At 49.9% G+C, this 18,091-nt stretch overlaps 1 long non-coding RNA gene across 1 annotated transcript; it reads left to right on the top strand.

Moving 5' to 3' along the window:
* Positions 1–15,990: 15,990 nt before the first annotated feature.
* Positions 15,991–17,470, top strand: LOC109492858. The gene is made up of 3 exons (XR_002146820.2): positions 15,991–16,487; positions 16,698–16,832; positions 16,993–17,470. It is a non-coding gene; the product is annotated as an uncharacterized LOC109492858 (long non-coding RNA).
* Positions 17,471–18,091: the final 621 nt, after the last annotated feature.

Raw genomic sequence — 18,091 nt, forward strand, 5'->3', positions numbered from 1 at the left:
GAATGGCGTTGCCCACATTGCTTAGCCTCTGTGGCTCAGTTTCCTCCATTGTAGGAGAGAATAACTGTATTTGCCCTCAGGGGATTCCCATAAGACTGACATGAGATGATGTTTGTAAGGGTCTTAGAATGGTGACCCCCATGGTGAAAGGCCTCACAGCATCCCTTTGAAGCAGGTGGGGTCCTAAACCCATGTCAGGTGTATCATTTGCCTCACTCTGGGGCCTAGAACTGTGGTTGGATTAGCTTGTGTCATATGTAGTCTTTGGCTAATGGTCAGTTGATTTTCAACAAAAGGGCCAAGGCAATTCAATGGAGGAAAGAACAGGCTTTTCAACAATGGTTCTGGGACAACTGGGTATCCATGTATGAAAGAATGAATTTGGACCCCTACCTCACACCATACACAAAAATTTACTACCAGTTTCTTTGTGGATTTTTCTCATCCACCTGCTGTGTAAGGGTCACTCAGCTGGTCCCCACCCTGCCAGAGGGCATTTTTCCATTCATAGCTGTAGATGCAGTGTGTTCATGAGAGGAAGTGAGTTGCCATCTTGAACTGGAAGTCCAAAATTTAAAAATGTGTGCCTCAAACGACACCATCAACAAAGTAAAAAGACAACCCACAGAACGGAAGAAAGTATTTACAATTATATATCTGATAAGGGACAGTTTTGGCCTCAGCTTACCAATAACCAGTGTTGTGGTTGGACTGGCTTTTATGGTTCATAATATTGCAAGATGCGCTTCAGCAACAACCAGCAGGAAGCGATGAAAAAATAGAAGTTTATTACTTCCAACACCTGGAAATTACACAGCATACCTGGGGCCACATAGAAAGGTTGTTGGGGGAGAGAGTGCACAGATCAGGAGTTCTGCTTTTATTGGGATCAAGGGTGGGGGCCTAGGATTTCACAGGCTCACTGTTTGTTGGTAAGTTTAAACCATAAGAGTGGACGTGTACAGGAAGGGAAGAGACAAGTGACTCAAATGGCCAGTTACCAAAATTAACCAAGATGTCTGAAACAATGGAGCCTCAGTGAAGGGAGGTGACCTGGCTTTTAATCTAATCATCTACTCAGGCTGGCAATATGTTTATTCAAGAGAGTCATCTTTGAAATGGATACTTAAGCCATGAAAGCGAAAGTCAAGCACTTGAATTACAAAAAAGGGAAAAAGCAAACAAACAAACAAGTAAGGCTTGCGCTGCAGGGACTTGTATCCAGAATAGATAAATAACTTAAAATTCAACAATAAAAAATAAATCCCCTCCTTAAAAACAGGGAAAGGATTTGAATGGATTTTTTCTCCCGAAAACAAAACAACACAAAGTCCAACGGCCAGTAAGCACTTGACACTCAACATCGTTTGTCATTATGGAAATGTAAACCAAAACCACAATGAGATACCACTGCATACCCACTAGGATGTGAATAAAGACAGACAATATCAAGCATTGGCACAGACGTGGGGAAATGGGAACTCATGCGTGGCCGGTGGGAATGTAAAATGGGGTAGCCACTTTGGAATACAGTTTTGCAGCTCACCAAAAAGTTAAACATAGCATTGTCCGATGACCCAGAAATTCTGCTCCTTGATTTACATCCAAACGACTTGAGAACAGGCGCTTAAGCAAATACGTGCGCATGAATGGTCATAGCAGCACCATTCACAACAGCCAAAGAGTGAAAATAACCCAACTGGCTATTAACAGATGAATGGATAAACAAAATGTAGTCTGTCCATACATGTGGAATATTACTCGGCCACAAAAAAGACTGTAGCACGGACACATGCTCTAATGTACCTGAACTTTGAAAACCTTATTCTAAGCGAAAGAAGCCAGACCCAAAAGGTCACATATTGTATGATCCCATTTATATAAAAATATCCAGGATGAATAAATCCATAAAAACAAAGTAGGGGGAGTCCAGGAGCTGGGGGGAGGGCCCATTTTGGGATGAGCACTGGGTGTCCTATGTAAGAGATGTATCACTGGGTTCTACTCCTGAAGTCAAGACTACGCTGTAGGTCGTATGTTAAACTTGAATTTAAATTTAAAAAATAATTCAACAAGATGGTTGATTTATGTTATGTTCATTTCATCTCAATAAGAAAAATGAGAAAAAAAAAAGGAAAATTAGGATAGTCATTATTCTTGGGGGATCTAATGGCTGAAAGAGGACTCTGGAGGCATCTGAATTGCTGGAAATGTTGTGACCAGTAGCCCATTTGGTCTTAAGAAAGTTCCGTTGCTCACACCAGAGACCTCAGAAGTCAAATCTAAATTCCGAAAGTCGACTCAACTGCCGAATCTTAAAGCAGAATGCAACAGGTAATACTACTGAGGGACTATTTTACAAGAAAACAGATGGCCAGGAGAATGGACATGAGTGTTTAATATTGGAAAGATTCTTTCTGCCCTTGGTTATTAACACCATGCTAACTGCTGTAAAATATCCTCTAAAGGAATTTTCGTGGAAGTTCTAAGAGAATCTAGTCCTGTGCCAGGTTGTTTGTGAGCATGAGTTCGTGCACAGAGAGCCCTCCCGTCACCGTGGTGTGGGAGGAATTCGTGGCGATCTCTATAGCCCCAGGAGGACATTCTGTTTGGATTTGTACTGTGCTCCTGTCATCAAAGACTCTAAGAAGGAGCTCGGGGTAGCACAGGCTTCTGTATCTCAGTACAGGAAGCACATGTGGGGGTTGCACCTTGCTGGATGGAACCTCCCTACCCCCACCATGTTCCTGCCACTGGGTCACTTCCAGCCCTCCCCCCCCATTCTCCTGCCATTGGGTCACTCCCGGGTCCCCCCCACCATGTTCCTGCCACTGGGTCACTTCTGGTCCTCACATACGCCCATCTCTTTCCCACCTTGAGGCCTCGGCTCCTGCTGTCTCTATTTTCTATGGACCCAACTTCCCCAAGGTCTGGGAATGTTGGCTCCTTCCCATCCTTGGGAGAGCGGCTGAAGCACCACCTTGCAGAGAGGCTGTCTCAAGGGGCCGAGGCTTTGCGTTAATCAGGTGTGGTAAGGCACGCAGACATGGGGATGACTGTGGAGAAAAAAAAGGGTTTTATTCTGGCAGTTTCCCAGAAATAGACGCCCCAAGCTCTGCAGGGCCACTCAGGAAGCACCAGGTTTTGACAGGACACAGAGGGAGCAAAGGGGAAAATGTGGGCACGAGCCATTATTACAGTTTCTGTGGGAAGGAAAGTGGCTGATTTGAATGGTGTCTGTGGCCTCTGGGGCGGGGGCGTCCCTGGCTGTCTTGCCAGGGAGTAGAGCAGGTGGCAGGGATCCTGAGTGTGACAGCCCCATAGAGGAGGAGGTCAGAGGTGTGGGCTCTGGGTCAGGAGGTTCACATCGGAAAAAGCACCCCCTTGGGGCAAGTTGTTTACTGTGTGCAGGGGTTGTGTGACCCTGGAAGGGGCAGTCCCTCCAGGTCAGCAAGGCCCCAGGTGTGACAGCATCAGAGCACAGAAAATAAAAGACAAGGTTACTACAGAAGCCTTCCCAGGATGATAATGCTTATTATATTTCCTACCTTTCTTCCAGTTTGGTCTGTTTCCTTTGCTAAAACAGAAGCTCTCGGGGGGGGGGGGGGGGGGAGGAGCCATGTCTGTCTTCTTTCCCCGTGTATCCCCGGTGGCTAAAACTCAGTAGATGCCGGCCACCTGGGTGGCCCAGTTGGTCGAGCGTCCAACTCGTGATTTCCGCTCAGGTCACGATCCCAGAGCGCGGAGCCTGCGTAAGACTCTCTCTGTCTCCTTCTGCTCCTCTCTCCCACGGGCGCTCCTCTCTCTCTATGAAATCGAATCAAATCAAATCAAATCAAATGAGTCAAACAACTAAAATAAAGTAAAACTTAGATGCTCAATCAATAGTGAATTGATGAATACGTGAATCAGATTGTGTGGGTGTGGGCAATCTCTGAAATTTTAAGGTCTGTTATGCTAATACCCCAACGGTGCATCCATCCATCTATCTATTTATTTATTTATTTTCATTATTTTCTCTTTAAGTATAATTTTTTTTGAGAGAGAGAGATAGCGTGCAAACAGGGGACGAGCAGAGAGAGAGGGAGGGAGAAAGAGAGAGAATCCCAAGCGGGCTCCATTCGGTCAGCGCGGAGCCCAACGCGGGGCTTGAACTCATGAACCACGAGATCATGACCTGAGCCGAAATCGAGAGTTGGAGGCTTAACCGACTGAGCCACCCAGGCGCCCCTGTAATTTTTTCTGTTAATTGGACGGACTGCTCTCAGTTGCTGACTGTTCCAAAATGTTGTCCTGCCCCACATGCTGTCAGATCTCCCGAATGTTTTGACAAATGTTCCCAGTCATGACTTCAGCGATGGGGGGGGGGGGGGGGGACTGAATGGGATGAAGGTAGGCCAGAACACCTGCCACTCCTGTCCTATTTTCGTACCAGCTCCTTTTCCTTTTTTTTCCAGGGGCATTTTTTGCTGTGAAAATGGCAAGACTGTGGGAAGGTTGCACTTTCACTAAAGGGACGTGTCGTCTCCAGCTGAATATTTTCTAGACCAAGCCTTCTAATGGGAAATAATGCTTGTGCTAATTCCTGTAGAATTAACTCCCCGGCCACATAATTCTCCAAACTGGCCTAATGTGCAGCTGGCATGTCCCCAAACATGGACGAATTCCCTTTGGCTGTGGCGTCAAAGTAGAGGTTTCAAATTAGGCTGTGGAGTCTCCTGGGACGGGAAGGAAATGAGGACTCAAGACAGGTAAGCGGCCAACCCCTAGCTGCAGAAGGGAAGAAAAGAATAAAAAAGTGAAGAGAAGGGGCAGGTGGAGATGTGTGGGCCCCTCTCATGCCGGGGTTATGATCACTTTTCTCTTTAGAAATGAGATAGGCAGGGCGCCTGGGTGGCTCAGTGGGTTGAGCAGCTGACTTCGGCTCAGGTCATGATCTCACGGTCCGTGAGTTCGAGCCCCGCGTCGGGCCCTGTGCTGACAGCTCAGAGCCTGGACCCTGTTTCAGATTCTGTGTCTGCATCTCTCTCTGCCACTCCCCCATTCGCGCTCTGTCTTTCTCTGTCTCAAAAATAGGAAATAAACGTTAAAAAAAAATGTATCAAAACTCAGATGGATCGGGGGCACCTGGGTGGCTCACTCAGTTGAGTGTCCGACTCTTGGTTTCAGATCAGGTCATGATCCCAGGGTCATGGGATCGAACCCCTCATTGGGCTTCACGCTGAGTGTGGAGACTGCTTAAGGTTCTCTCTCTTAGTCTCCCTCTGCACCTCCCCCCTGCTCATGCGCTTGTGTGCTGTCTCTCTCTCTCTCTCAAATAAAAAAAAATTAATTAAAAAAAAACCTCAGATGGACTGAAGGGCGGGTAGCGGAATGGGTAGTTGATAAAGTGGAGTGAAATGTTAGTGATAGACCCCACCCCCACTCTCTCCGCCCAGCTAACCTCTGTAAATGCACAGCGTTCCCCCTCCGTATCATCCCCTCACTTTTTAGGTGAGGTCACAGAGGCCCAGAGAGATTCCACTACTTGCCCAAATCTCACTGCTTCCGTCCTCCCGTCTAGGTTCACGTCACTCTGAGCTCTGCGGCCCCTTCTCCCTTCTCGCCCAACCAGCAAGGGTGCCCAAAGAGCTGCGGAAACCCATCGAGTGCTCTCTCTCGGCCCCGGTCACGGAAAGACCCTTGAGGGAAGCAAGTGTCTCATCCCTGGTGACAAGGGCTTCTCCTGCCAGCGTGAAACCCGAAACTCGACGCCAGCCAAGGGCGAAGGCACGCACCTCCGCTAACTGATAATGTGCAAATAACTGCAAATCCACTTCAACTTTGCCGTTCAGAAAGGAGCCGCCCTGCAATGAGGGGCCGTGAAACGTGATTGCAGCAGAGAAACCAGCCCAGAAATGGGCATGGAGACGGTTCTCGCAAGCTCGCAGGAAAAGTGGGTGTGCTGTTCAACAAACGGGCAAAGGGTTAGTCCCAAGAGGACAAATTTAGCAAGTAAGCATATGCTACACACACTCCACCAAAAGTAAAGTTCAATGTCACTAGTAAACAAAGAAATACAAACACTGCTTTTTCTCATCTATCACAATTCTTTTTTTTTTTTAACGTGTATTTATTTTTGAGAGACAGAGAGAGACAGCGTGAGCGGGGGAGGGGCAGAGAGAGAGGAAGACCCAGAATCCGAAGCAGGCTCCAGGCTCTGAGCTGTCAGCACGGAGCCTGATGTGGGGCTCGAATTCACAGATTGAGATCGTGACCTGAGCCAAAGTCGGACGCGGGGCTGGAACTTGATGCATTTTTTTTTTAAGGTTACTTATTTATTTTGAGAGAGAGGGAGCCAGAGGTAGGGAAAGACAGAGAGAGAGAGGGAGAGAGGGAATCCTAAGCAGGCTCCTCACTGTCAGTGGAGATCCCAACACAGGGCTCGATCTCACGAACAGTGAAATCATGACCTCTATCTCACGACAGTGAAATCATGACCTCTATCTCACGACAGTGAAATCAAGAGTCGGATGCTTCACCAAGTCACCTGGGTGCCCCCAAAAAGCAAAGCAAAGCTGGATGCATCACGATTCCAGACTTCAAGTTATATTACAAAGCTGTAGGAATCAAAGCAGTATGGTCCTGGCACAAAATTAGACCCATAGATCAATAGAACAGAATAGAAAACCCAGAAAGAAAGCCACAACTATATGGTCAGTTAATCTTTGACAAAGCAGGAAAGAGTAGCCAATGGGAAAAGGACAGTCTGTTCCACAAACGGTGTTGGGAAAACTGGACAGCAACATGCAAAAGAAAGAAACTTGATCCCTTTCTCACATCATGCACAAAAATAAATTCAAAATGGATCAAAGACCTAACTGTGAGACCTGAAACCATAAAAATCCTAGCAGAGAGAACAGACAGTAACTTCTTTGATATTGGCCAGAGCAATTTTTTTTTTCTAGATATATGTCTCCTGAGGCAAGGGAAATGAAAGCAGAAATAAGCTATTGGGACCTCATCCCAATAAAAAGCTTCTGCACAGTGAAGGAAACAATCAACAAAACCAAAAGGCAGCCCATGGAATGGGAGAAGATATTTGCTAATGACTTACCCGATAAAGGGTTAGTATCCAAAATTTATAAAGAACTTACAAAAACTCGGCACCCAAAAAACAAATAATCCAATTAAAAATGGGCAGAAGACACGAATAGACATTTTTCCAAAGAAGACATCCAGATGGCCAACAGACACATGAAAAGATGCTCGTCAGAGAAATGCAAATCAAAACTCCAGTGAGATATCACCTCACACCTGTCAGAATGGCTAAAATCAACAACACAAGAAAAAACAGGTGTTGGACAGGATGTGGTGAAAAAAGGAAAGCTCCTGGGTTGTCGTTGGGAAAGCAAACTGGTGCAGCCGCTATGGAAAACAGTATGGAGGTTCCTCAAAAAAATTAAAAATAGAACTACCCCACTATCTAGCTGGGTATACCCAGTATACAAAAACACTAATTCGAAGGGATACGTGCACCCTGATGTTGATTGCGGCATTATCTACAATAGCCAAACTATGAAGGTAGCCCAAGTGTCCATTGACTGATGAATGGATCAAGAAGAAATGGCACACACACACACACACACACACACACACACACACACTGGAATATTACTCAGCCATCAAAAGAACGAAACCTTGCCATTTGCAACAACATGGATGGAACTAGAGAGTATGATGCTAAGTGAAATAAGTCAGTCAGAGAAAGTCAAATATCGTATGATTTCATTCATAGGTGGAACTTAAGAAATAAAACAAGTGAGCCAAGGGGAAAAGGAGAGAGACAAACCAAGAAACAGTTCTCTTAACTATGGAGAACAAACTGGTGGTTGCAGAGGGGAGGTGGGAGGGGGATGAGGGGAATAGGGGATGGGGATTAAGGAGTGCACTTGTCATGGGGTGCCTAGGTGGCTCAGTCGGTTAAGCATCCGACTTCGACTCAGGTCATGATCTCACGGTCCGTGAGTTCGAGCCCCGCGTCGGGCTCTGTGCTGACAGCTCAGAGCCTGGAGCCTGTTTCAGATTCTGTGTCTCCCTCTCTCTCTGCCCCTCCCCTGTTCATGCTCTGTCTCTCTCTGTCCCAAAAATAAATAAACGTTTAAAAAAATTAAAGAAAAAAAAAGAGTGCACTTGTCGTGATGAGCACAGGGTGATGTATGGAAATTTTGAATCACTGTGTTGTACACCTGAACCTCATATAACACTGTATTGTTAACTAAATGGAATTAAAATAAAAAACTTAAAAAAAAAACATGTTACATGAACAAAGAGAGAGAGAGAGAGAGAGAGAGAGAGAGAAATTGGGTGTTGTTGGCAAAACAGGCTCATGTTCCCAACCCAGGAAGTTCTGTCCTCTTGGAGTGGTGGGAAAACAGACTCTTCCAAGTGTGTGTTCGTGTGTGTGCACGCCTATGCACGTGTGCGTGTGTCTTGTGTGTGTGTGCGGGTGCAAGCTTGGCATAGATTCCAAGACCCCAGTTTAGAAGTCAAAGGCAAGAGTTCAGCCTCTCCTGAGGCAGCAAAACTCAGCCTTATTGATGAAAGAGTCATAGGGCGGGAAGGAAGTACCAAGAATAGTATTTCAAGATAGTCATTCTTCTCCTTCGTGAACATCAACGTATGTAGGGGCGTGTGGGTGACTCAGTCGGTTAAGCGTCCAACTTCAGCTCGGGTCATGATCTCACGGTCTGTGAGTTCCAGCCCCGCGTCGGGCTCTGTGCTGACGGCTCGGAGCCTGGAGCCCGCTTCGGATTCTGTGTCTCCCTCTCTCTCTCTGCCCCTCCCCTGCTCACGCTCTGTCTCTCTCTCTCTCAAAAATGAATAGACATTAAAAAGAAAAAACCCAGTTCAACAGATGTAATGATTCATGTATCTCAGAGGATGTGCAGAGCATAAGAAAAAAGGTGAAAGAAATAGAATGAAGCCAGCTTCAGCACTAACTATTTCATCTTTTTAGGGGAAGATTACGTGTGTCATTTTTGCGGAAGCCACTTTTCCTTATGGCCCTGTGGCCTTCCTGATTGGAGTAGAGGAAAAGAGCGCTCCCTTAGGAGTGGTACTGATTTCGATCATGTCTTTGAGGGGCCTGGTTGAGAGATGGACCGGAATGTAAGCAAATGATTCATCCCGTGGAATCCGGTACTTGGCTCAGCCTCCGTTATCAATGTGTGTGCGGATCGTTCTCCACAGCCAGGGAGGAAAAACACTCTGTACCCTCACGCAGAATAAAAAGAATACAGATACTCTGTCGAGTTTTGGCCCCCAACGAACCAAATCTTGAGCATTTCTTGTAAGTGTAGACTCTGGGCAGAAACAACCTCATCCCTGGCTTTCAGAGTTGATGTCTGAGGATGTAACACAATGTGTGGATGGTAACTGTGTGCGGAGTTTTAGTTTTTCCACCATGAAAACACAGACATAAACATGGTCATCTTGTGGCGTCTTTAATGTTAGATACTTGTTTGTTGTTTGTTTTTCTATTATTGGATGAGATAGTGTTGCTGAAGTCTGACTCCCTTGCCCCTTTTGCACAAATAAACTTCTTTTTGGGGGGCGCCTGGGTAGCTCAGGCTAAGATCAAGTGCAGTTTTCAAGACGCCAGATAATGTGTCCCTCTTTGCGGAGCCACACAGAACATCTGAGGGGCCCCAGGGCCCGGGTGCCTGCTTTGCCAAGGCTGCATCCCTGGGCTGAACTCTCCTTCCCCGTGAACTGGTGTCAAGGTCCTTGTCTGCCCAGGTCCGAGGGACAGATATGGCCTCATTGGAAGGATGGGAGCATCGTGGGTCTGCCTCACTTGGTCCCTGTGTATTTCACGAGGTAGAGCTTAATCTCAAAGAAGCGTCTACCCCTGGGACCGTAGGTAGGCAAGGAGGTGTTGTGCGAGTCCCGGGGGACTTTGGTGACCTTCACACTATCCGTCACTCGGGGCCACTTGTAGGGCAACCGTGTATTTGGGAGAAAATATTGAGACGCCTGGCCTGATACCGAGACCACATTTGGCACAGTCTGCATGGGAAACCCAGGAAGCCGCCCAGGGAGGCGTCTTAGCTCCGGTGGGAAGCCATCACATCAGTGTGTCTCTGGTTCATTGTCAAAGCCCCGGGTTCCTAAGGGCCCTGCCTCGGCACCCATGGTCGTCTGGCATGTCTTTGCCTTAATTGAAAGAGCCTTTTCCCAATGGAAGGATTTACTAGCAGAGCACACGCCGCGTCCCTGTGTCACCTCCAGCGTGAGAACCCGAGTGCTGAAATCGCCCACATGTGCCCCGTTCGGTTCGGCTCGGGGGAAGGAGAAGAGCTGCTCACAGCTTGGGAAGGTGCGGGCCGAGGTGTCTTTCCTGTGAAGCAGCTGCTCGGCTAGTGGTGTGGACGCTTTCTGGTAACCTGGTAACCACCTGTGTTTTGGTCTATCGATTAGACTCCTCCTTTCCTCCCTGCGCTGTCAGTCACACTGTTGTGTGTCACCCGTCCCCCTCCCCCCCCCCAAAACAGGGACCCGGCACAAGAGCCAGCTTGAGCCAAGTTGGAAACAACGGCTGGTCCTGGATGAGCCGGTGATCCAAACCCGTCTAGTGAGAGTCCTTGCCTAGACCGGTCTGTGGTGTTCAGAGAGGGAGGCTGGCTTCTTCTGGGCCTGGGGATGCCGAACAGGTGGGGGGGGGGGAGGGATCCAGGAAGCTGTGCCCCTGGGGTGGGGGCTGGGGGAGGGAGAGTCAGGTGGCAATGCTCAGACTGCATCTGGGGACCGGGCTCCTACGCCTCAGTGCGTCCTTCCTGCTCGGGTCTACAGATGCCTCCCCACTGGTGTTTGTTTGGCTTGAACCGCTTCGAGTTGGGTTTGTCGCTTTCAACCAAAAGAGGCCGGGCCAAGAGTCTCGTCCTGAGGCAGTTGCCCAGGGGGTCAAAGGCACAGATTGTGGCTTTAGGCTCCCTCAGTCCGGACCTTGGTCCCGCTTCTCGAGATGGGTAGCTGGCCGGCACTGAGGCACCCTAGCCTGTCTCCTTGACCGGAAGATGGGCCAGCGTCTCTGCTCTAGCTCCGGGGCCCCTTTCCCGAGCCACGGGACACGCTGTGCAGCGATCGTGATGGCCTCACACAAAATGGCCACATGCCGGCGTTCACGATGTGCAAGTCCTCGCGGGAAGCGTCAGGGGTTCCTTCACTTATTTATGCCGACAGTGTCTTGTTCTAAAAGGGATTTATGCCTTTATGATAGCTTCCGCAAGGTTCTGAAAGATGAAATGGAAATGAGTGAAGAAATTGGGGCATCGAGGGTCGGGAAGCTAAGGTAAACCTAGGAGTGAGATTAGTTAGCCAGGCAGGTTCAGATGAACCGGAAGTGTAATTCTTTTTTTTTTTTTAATGTTTATTTATTTTTGAGACAGAGAGAGACCGAGCATGAACGGGGGAGGGACAGAGAGAGAGGGAGGCACAGAATCCAAAGCAGGCTCCGGGCTCCGAGCTGTCAGCACAGAGCCCGACGCGGGGCTCGAACTCACAGAGCGTGAGATCGTGACCTGAGCCAAAGTCGGACGCTCAACCGACTGAGCCACCCAGGCGCCCCCAGAAGTGTAATTCTGAGCTCACCAACAGCTTATGCGAAGAGGGAGCTGCGAGCAGGTATAGGACTCTCGCGTCTTCATCCTGATGTTTTCACATCTTGGGGCCTTGATGACCTAGTGAAGGCCCTGCCTGCCCCAGGCCCCCAAACCCGCCGAGATTATTCAAACTAGCCAATCCCAAACCTGCTTGCCCTGCCTCAGTGGAAGCCACCAGGAAGGCTCCGGGCGACGAGATGTCACCTGCGCTCCGTCCACCGCCTCACTGACCTGGTGTTCCCTCATTTCTAGGGAATCCATGGGTATAAAGATTGCTCCCTTCATGACAGATATTTCCACGTCTGTGTATCTTATCACACCCGAGTACAGCAAATCCCTGGCAGGTTCTGCAGCAGTGACTCAGGGTGTCCGTGGTATCCAGTGAGAAAGAGAAGCGCGATTATTCAGTAAAGCGAGGCCAAAGGCAGTTGTCTCCGGTAGCCCTCTTAAAGAGGACGTTGCGTCCTGGACTGAGCAAAGTCCCCAAAGACAAATGCACAATTTGAGAGGAGGCTTTCAGCGGCAATAGAACACTGGCTGAAATAGGCTTAAAGACCACACAGCTCAGAGGTGAGAGCGGTGCCATGGAATTTAGAGCCTCGGGAGAGGCTGGTTTCTTTGTGATTCTTTTTTGTTTGTTTGTTTTTTGTTTCATCCCTGAGCACTCTCTGAGAAAAGTTCCATTCATCTTAATGCGGTAGGAACACATTTTGGAAATATTAGCTGCTCATTTAAAAATAATTTTTTTTAACGTTTATTTTTGAGGGAGAGAGACAGAGGGTGAGTGGGGGAGGAGCAGAGAGAGACAAGAATCGGGAGAGGGCTCCAGGCTCTATAGGTGGGGCTCGAACTCATGCACCGTGAGGGCCTGACCTGAGCCAAAGTCAGATGCTTAGCCGACTGGGCCACCCAGGTGCCCCTTTAAAACGCTGCTCATGTTTATTCTTGGTATTCCTTTGTATCCCATGGCCCTTCTTTCCAACATTAGAGGCCAAGTTCAGAGTCAGAAAACAATCAAATTCTTAGCCTTGACACTAAAGAAAATAGGCTTGTGAGGACCAGAGAGGAGTAATGTCTTGAAAACCGAGGATCTCAATTGGCAAGAGCCGGGCTTTAAGGGCGATCAAAGGTCTAAGAACTGAAGAGCTGTTTGAAGTTCGCCTATAAATGACAGGAAGACGCTTGCAAGTGACATTTGGGAGGACGCTTACCTATAGCTTATTTTCTTCACCACAGAATGAAGACAGGCAAGCTCTTTGGGGCTGCAGGAAAAGAGGTTTTCCAAGTTTAGGATGGTAAGGTAGTGGGGAGGCCACCTATGTCGTCAGTTTCAGAGGAGAAACTCTGTGGCAGGCACACCCAGGCTGAATGAGCCATGATCGTGACCCCTCGATATGTTGATAATGACCCCCGAGCCCTGGGACGTGGCCAGCACGAACCGGAGCATGGAGCAGGATCTAAGTGGGGTCTTCAGGGTGGTGAGGTGGTCAGGCTGGATCCCGGAAAGGTCCTGAGACCCCGGGAGGTCCCCACAAGTGCTGAGAGAGCTGGGGGTCCTGGGGAGGAGGTCGTGGCTCCTTGCAGAGCTAGAAAGGACGCACAGTTGTGGGAATGAGGTCCCCCCAGAAGGGCCACGTGGGCACAGGTGGACTGAGCTCAGCACCTCCTCATCAGCACTCACCTGAGTCCTCCCAGGGCCTTGCCACATCCCCAGGGGAGAGGAGGGCAGAAACATCCGATTTTAAATCGTAAACTGACTTCACAGTCATTAACGAAATTTACCTGGAAATGACAAGATTCTTTTTGCTCTTGGGAGAAAACAGGGACTCAAGAAAAAGTATAGCATGGTTATAGAAAATACGGTGTCAGTTTTGCACAGTTGAGCTAGCTGCCAAGTTCTAGGAAAACGCTCTCTCTCTCTCTCTCTGTGGGGTATTTTGGTATTTAGTATCTCAGCGGTTGTTTCACTCCAAGCTAATACCCAGCTATTATTACCTTTTTTTAAATGTTTATTTATTTTTGAGAGAGAGAGAGCATGGGGGTGGGGGGAAGGGACAGTGAGGGGGACAGAGGATCCCAAGCGGGCTCTTTGCTGACAGCAGACAGCCTGACGTGGGGCTCAAACTCACGAACTGAGAGATTATCACCTGAACTGAAGTCAGACGCTTAACCAACCAACCCACCCAGGCGTTGCTGGCTATTACTGATTATTAACATGAGTCTCAAATTTTCTCTGGTTTGTCTATATTTTCTTGATTTTGTTATTTTTCGATAATGAGCATGGCATTTATTCATTCAATAAGCACTACTGAGGACTTCTAGACAGCCAAAGCATAGTGCCCCAGTTTGGATCAGGTTCAGTTGTAAGAGACACAAAATAACAGTGGCTTAAATAAGGTAAAATGTCTTTCTCTTTCCTCTGAAAGCCTGAGGATAGACCATCCAGGACTGGAATTGTGGCTCTACTCCACAAAGTTCTCAGACACCCAAGGCCATCTCTCTTGCTTCGCGTGGTTTTAATTTGCATCATCAATGATGCAAATGTGGTCCAATGTGGCTGCACAGGTCCGGTCGTCACACACACATTCCAGCTAGCAGGAAGGAGGAGGCAAAGGACGTGACTAGCTGTCTTACGGAAAGCTCCTGGAAGCTGCTATTTAGTGCTTCATTGGTCAAAACTTGGCCAAAATACATCGCTTCAAGGGTAACCCAAAAAAGTCATTTTTATTCTGAGCGGCCCTGTGCTCAACTAAAATGTGGGCATTCCATAAAGGTGTAAGAAAGGAGAATGGTTTGGGGGGGCGGATAACGGGCACAGTTCTTTAGGGATGCTTTATTTATGTCTATCCAATTCGGCAAACATTTATTGAGCAACTATTAGGAGCCAGGTACTGGAGGGACAGGTCCTGGAAGTGTCCTCCCTGGCGAGCCCTTATCCTCTCCCTGCTGTGCTCCCTCTGATGAGGCAATCATTTCCTCTCCTCCTTCGGATCTGATTTGGCTTTGCAGAGATAGAATTAAAAAAAATATATTTTTATTTATTTATTTATTTATTTATTTTTTGCGGGGCCCCTGAGTGGCTGTCAGTGGAGCGTCTGTCCGACTTCAGCTCAGGGCACGATCTCATGGTTTGTCAGTTTGAGCCCCGCATCGGGCTCCCTGCTGTCAGCACAGAGCCCACTAAAGATCCTCTGTCCCCGCCCCCTCTCTGCCCCTCCCCTGCTCACGCTCTCTCAAAAATAAAACATTTAAAAAGCAATGAGAACAAAAGTTGTTTTTTTTTTTTTTTTTTCTGCTAGCCCTACCTCTGGATGTTGAACTCTGATGGGTAAGTGATTCTGTTTTACCCGCCTGATGCTTTGATTCTTTATGAAGAATCCCCTGGCTTCCATTTAAATTACCTCCAGGCCTTGAGGGTGAATCGTCAATCAGTATTAAATCTCTCAGACTCAGAGTCACAGACTCTTAAAGCTAGAAGGGTCTCAGGGAGCCCTGAGCCCCGAAGCCCTCTGTAGACACAGGAGGACCCGTCAAGCCCAGAGGCGGGCAGAAGCTTGCCGGGGCTCTCAGGTGCCCGGGGTTCGCGGCCCTCCAGCCCCCGCTGCCTCCCTCCACCGATGGCTCTTGGCAGAGATCAGCACGCTGGGCAATCCCAGGCCTCAGTCACACGTCACCCAGGCAGTGCTGGGGGAGGAGGTCGTAACTGACTGACGTAACTGACGCTTCATCCCGTTCCTTAATCCCCAGGTGACCTGTCCCAGTTCTGCAGATGCGCATTTCTGAGCCCTGCATGAGGAAAAACTCAGATTTGGATTTGTATGCTCTTGCTCCCCGGGCCCCTCCCCCACCTCTCCCTGCTCCTCCCTCCCAGCCGCCTCAGTGTCACCCCTGCAGCCCTTGCCTACCAGTACTTTGCTACCGCTGGGTGCAGGGGGAGGGCCAGGGTGGCTCGGCCCCCTGCCCATCGCAACCTCTCCCGGGGAGGCCCCCACCTGTGACTTGTTGTCCTGGAAGTGACACTCCCAAGTCATAAATGATGGGGTGTATGGAGGCAGGATTATCCCTCTACTAGGGATAATGACTTGGATGCCAGTGACCTCTCTTGAGTGGGACGGAAGGGCTGAAGTCAGGCCCCGGGGCGCTGGGGATCAGCCTGGCCCTGACAAACCGGGGGAGGCGGCCTCAGAGGTGCCCCGGCCTCTCCTCTGCCCCCTGCCAGGGGACAGGGTGCTAACTGCCGGTCATACCACCTCCCGTCTTCATGTCCCAGCAGAGGGAATGGGGTGGAGTGAGGGATGGGGTGAGGCTCCCTTGCTGGGGCGGGGTGGGGGGAGGGGAGAGCCTGCCAGACCAGAGGCAGGACCCTGGTGGGATCTGAAGGGACAGAGCAGCCCCACCAGAGAGAGCATCACCCAGAGAGAGAGCCACTACCCTCAGCCTCCTTTGCCAACGGGGATCACCACCCCCCCACCCCCACTCCCCTGCGAGCCTGGCTCCTGGTCCCTCCCTGGCCCCTTCCCTGCAGCACCACCCCTGGTCCCTGTCCCCAAAGTGGTGTCTAGAGGGCCAGGAGGCAAAAGCAGAAGCGCAGGTGCCCTACCCACCAGCCAGCGCCCTGGGCACCACTGGGGCCTCAGGCCTGAATCCTGGGGCGCTGCAGCCGGTGGCCAGAGCTATGCCCTCCGTGTGCCAGCACATGTACAGATGGGGCGGCGGAACAGGTCAGGAAATGAAGAGTAAGGGAGCATCGCGATCCCACAGACACAAAACCAGCCCCCTGCCTGCCTCTCCCTGGGGAAACGGATCCGGGTTCATCTCACTCAGGGGCTTGGCATCTGGCCCGGGGTGAGTTGGGGCTCTCTGAGCCCTCTGGTCTGGACCCTCCTTTAATGCACCGGGTGGGGGGTGGGGCACACATGTCGCTGAATGGGGGCGGGGGGGGGAGGGTGGTGTCTCATCTGTTCCACCAGGAGGCAGCGAGGTGATAGGAGCCCCCCCTCCACCCCCGCCTTCTCCCCCCCTGCTTTGTTGCTGCCGCATCTGTCTCTTGTGCAGGTCAGAATTCCTCGCAGAAAATCTAACGAAAGGAGAAAAGCACATTTTCAATCCCGCACAAGAAAGATGCTTCCCGGAAGTTATGACGTCATTGCATCTGGGGGCACTGCGCTTTTGTGGTGAAGAAAAAGGACGGTTAGTATTCCTGTTAGATGCAGACTGGTGGGTGGGTGGGTGGGGGGGCGGGTGGCCAATTTCTCGCGCATCATCCTAAGTGGAAGGCGTAGCTGCTTCTCCGCCCAGCTATTCTCCTGGAGTTCATTTGCAAAAAAACTTGCTCTGAGTTTTCCTACAGGAAAAGAATGTACCCTGTTATTTTGTGAGAAGGGGAAACACAGGCCACAAATCCCTGGTCCTCTTGGCCCTCGTCTACCACACCCTTCCCCATCCCTGGCCACGTGGCTGCCTGGGAGGAACCCGCTGGCCCACAGGATGGCATGAAACACTCCCCTGACTCCCAGCTCGCTTACGGGTAATGTTTTCAGGGCACAGACGAGAGTGGGGTGAAGCGTGTTTCCAGGTCCCGCTCCCCAACAGACCCGTCCTAATCTGGCGCGTTTTGGATGCGATGGAGTGACATCATAGGCCCGGCTACAAAAATGGCCCCAGGTCGCCAGCAGACTGAGCCCCCCAAAATTGTAGAGCCAGAGGTCTGTTGGGCCACCTGTCAGATCGACCCTTAAGGCCACAGACACAGCCTCAGTGGGGTTCCCCCTGGAGCATGTACTCCTACTGTTTCTTCCTCTGTTTCCCAATCCTTATCAGAAACCTCAGTGTCTCAGGTCAGGGGAGGGCTGTGGGGAGGTGGGATTAGACTTGGTCAGTGAATTTTTTTTTTTAATTTTTTTAATGTTTATTTATTTTTGAGAGAGAGAGAGAGAGAGAGCATGGGGGAGGGGCAGAGAGAGAGGGAGACACAGAATCCAAAGCAGGCTCCAGGCTCTGAGCTGTCAGCACAGAGCCTGACACGGGGCTCGAACTCACAAACCGTGGGATCATGACCTGAGCCGAAGTCAGACGCTTAACGGACTGAACCACCCAGGCGCCCCAGCCTGTGTTTTCTTTTTTATGCTACGTGAGAATATCACCCATGACAGAGCCACGGCCTTTGGTCTTTGAATGAGCTCGTGCTTGAGGAAAAGTGTTCGATATTCCAGAGACGGTACCTGTTCCTTCCTCGCCCGCGTGAGTCAGGAATCCTTGTCTCTGGCAGACGGAATATACCCCGTCTCCTCGACTGAGAATTCTACTCTGGAAATAAACACATTTGTACGCCTGACTTGGATCCCCTGTTCCCCTCTCTCTGCCCCTCCCCTGCTTGCCAGCTCTCTCTCAAAAATAAACACTTTCCGGGGCGCCTGGGTGGCTCGGTCGGTTAAGCGGCTGACTTCGGC

This window comes from Felis catus, chromosome D2 (assembly GCF_018350175.1).
Source record: "Felis catus isolate Fca126 chromosome D2, F.catus_Fca126_mat1.0, whole genome shotgun sequence".
Taxonomy (NCBI): Eukaryota; Metazoa; Chordata; class Mammalia; order Carnivora; family Felidae; genus Felis; species Felis catus.